Here is a 3,636-nt window from a genome sequence, read left to right as displayed (position 1 = left end):
GAAACACTGCAGAAATGAAAAACTTTGCATGCTGAGTTCGAGTTGCAGTCGGAATCGGAGTCGGAGTCATAGTCGGAGTCGTTGTCTGTTTGTTTTTGTTTTTTGCTGTTGTCGAGAGCTGAATAACAAATTGCCAGAGAAAACTAACTAGACCAAATATTTATTTTTTAACACGTTAATCTCACAAATCCCCTGCTCAAGTGCAACAACAACGAGAATAACATCAAACCGCACACAGTTGTCTGTGTAAACAATATGACACCAGATACTTCATGCCACAACCACAATGAGTTTCGAGTTGTTCTTTCGTTCGTTCACGTTTTTCTACAGATTTGTAAATCATGATGATGGCCTGGCCACCGATTCTCACTGGACGCAGCACAGTGGGCGATTTGGTCCCGCTAGCGGCATTTAATTAAAAACTTCTAAACTAAAATAGATATCTTCAGTCGGTTTTTTTTCACTGATCAGAAAAAAATCATAGAATTTTTTAAGTTAAAAAAATTTTTTTTTTAATTTTTTTTTTAATTTTTTTTTTTAATTTAAAAAAATTTTTTTTTTAAATTTAAAATTTTGTTTTATTTTTATTTTATTTGAACTTCAATTAACATATTTCATATATAAACTTTATCTAAAAAATGATGGGATGATGGAAAAAAATGGGATGACTTCTGAGTGCAATACTAAAAAAAGATCCCTTTTTGGTACTAACACTGTGTCTAAAAAGTACCATAGTTTCAAGGCTAGCAGATAATAGCAGTTGATTTTACACATTTTTGGACGCCACTGATTCACACTTTCGGCTAATAAAGGAGTTAGACTGGACTTAGTTGAACAAATTAAGTTCTACTCCACGAAAGACAGGTGTACGCTAATCCGGGCTAGTTGTTAATACACTGAATTACCACTACGTTTTATGAGCTACACATTTATAGACCGGTCACAAACATTGATTTTTTTGAAAATACATACCTTGAATATTATAAAAAACCAAACTTCTAACAAATTCACCAAAAATTATAAATTTCCGAGGAACTCAAATTCCATGCGCGCAAAGAGAAAAAATTGTGTAAAAGCTCTTTGCGAAATCATATGGTGTGTTTGACCGATCACAGCTAATGATCAGCTGATCGTAGAGCTTTCAAAAAGCTTTTAAAAATCTAATCAAAGCATCTGCTATCGATATGTGAAAAAATATTAACGGATTTTTAAATTTGAAAATTTGAATTAAATGCCGCTAGCGGGACCAAATCGCCCACTGTGCGCAGGAGTCTAAACAAACACAGCTCAGACAGCACTCAGTAACAGTAGCCAAGGCCCAACAACAAGCATTGGCCATAATCAGCCGCAGGCCTCAGTGAAACAACAACAACCATATTACGAAGAATCGGAGCTGTCACCACTTGACTTGACTTCTCCCCAGACTCGCTCTGAGTTGCCCTCGGAGACGCCACACACCATCCGCACTGCACTTTTTCTTTTTCCACATAAAACATGACGCAGGCGTCGCAGCCTGCTGACAAAAATGTCGCGCCCAAAGGCAATGTCACTACAAAAAATACCAAATAAATTATGATTGTCTGACACGACGAATTTAGAATATCCTACGAGACTCAAGAATATGGAATTATAATTGATCAACAGCAGGCTTCAATTGATTTATTTGCGAGAAATAAATCACAAATTTTTAAAGCATTTATATTATAAATTACAAATGTAAATTTAGATTGATATCTCTAGATGGTCAATGTCTTTAAGAAATCAATATTTTTTTCGCCGTTACGTAACCATGGACGAAACATGGATACACCACTATACTTCAGAATCCAGTCGTCAATCTTTTGAGTGGGTGGTAGCCGGTGAAAGCCGTCCGAAGCTTCCCAAAACACAAATATCGTCGGGTAAGGTTATGGCGTCCATATTTTGGGATGCATACGGGATTTTGATTATAGACTACCTGGAGAAAGGTAAAACAATCAACAACGAATATTATATAAAGATGCCAGATCGACTGGGCCAAGCGATTTAGAAAAAACGTCCACATATGGCAAAGAAGAAACCGCTGTTTCATCAGGATAATGCACCGTGTGACAAGTCTATGGCAACAATGCTGAAATTAAGCGAATTGAGGTTCGAACTAGTGCCACACCCACCCTACTCTCCAGATTTGGCCCCCAGCGACTACTGGCTTTTTTCAGATCTCAAAAAGCACCTCCAAGGCGAGAGATATCGATCAAATGAGGAGGTGATTGCCGATACTGAGGGCTATTTTGAGGGCAAAAGTTCACCCTTCTACAAAAATGTCATCGAAAGGTTGGAGAAGCGCTGGACTGACTGTATAGCCTTAGATGGAAACTATATTGATGAATAAAAGTAAATTTGTAGAAAAAAATATGTTTTTCCCTCTTAGGCCGGGAACTTATTGAGTGGTGTGTTATAATAAATAAATAATTACTTAACATATTTTAAATGTTCATTGAATTGTAAAAACAACTATGTTTTATCTTTGCAATGGAAAAAAATACATATATGTATGTAGTTGACATATAACGTTTAATATTTAAACTTATATTAGATTGACAATGAAATTTCGATTTAGATCTTTTATATTTATATTGCAATGCCTTTATTTTTATTAAATAATTTGATGTATTTCACGCGTTACAGTAATAATACATAATACGTAAAGAAATATGTTTTTAATAAATTACAAATTCCAAATTAGATTTTGATTGCAATATGAAATTTATTTTCAGTGCCATTTATGTGTTAAAATGGTAATACATAAAAAAAAATCTTTAACAAAATGTAATTGGAAATTGCAATTTCAATTTGTTTACCAATTTCAAATTTTCTTGCAATATAAATATTTTGTTTGTTTACAATTTCAATCACAAGTTTCGTTTGCAATGATTGTTTATCACTTTACTATCAATATTTTCTCGGTCAATTTGCAATTTGAACATTCTACTGAAAGCAGTTGACAATAAAGAGTATTTAGTCGGTGCACAGCAAAAATTATGACTGTGGATTCAATTTGTATGAAAAGCCAACAGAACAGGGAAAAGTACGTATTTTTCCCCTGTTTTTTCTTTCCTTTTTTAGCCACTCGACAGAAACGAAGCCTTTTCGAGGCTGTCCAACTCAACTGTCAGGCGACTACGTTGAGGTTTTCTAAGTGAGTGAGAAATGCTATATTTGTATCAATGTATGTGTGTGTGTGTATTTGTGTGGTCCACTCTTGACGCAGTTCAAGTGGCCGTTGGGTTTGGCCCCAAAAGGCAACAACGGAAACAACTCACTGGGTGGCCTCGTCGAGATTGTGGGAGGGAAATGTGAAATGGGTTGCAATTGTGTTCGTCTTTTGTGTGTTTGTGTGTGTCAGTGTGTGTGTGAGTTGGTCAATGCGCGAGCTTGTTAATTATGATAACCAGACAGCTGGGTCAGTTTAACAATAGCCAGAGTACAGTGTAAATGCAGAGCAGCAGCTAATTAGCGATGGCTAACTAAAAGCCTGCGCCTAATATCGAATTGAGCAAGTAGCTGGAGACCTGCGGATCTCCAACAGCGACTCGGACACGAGCTGCTTCATTAGCGCACATTAGCGAAAACTAAATTTCCGCTTTCTGCTGATGA

Source organism: Drosophila albomicans, chromosome 3 (genome assembly GCF_009650485.2).
Source record: "Drosophila albomicans strain 15112-1751.03 chromosome 3, ASM965048v2, whole genome shotgun sequence".
NCBI classification, from domain to species: Eukaryota; Metazoa; Arthropoda; class Insecta; order Diptera; family Drosophilidae; genus Drosophila; species Drosophila albomicans.
Note: the sequence above shows the minus strand (reverse complement) of the source record.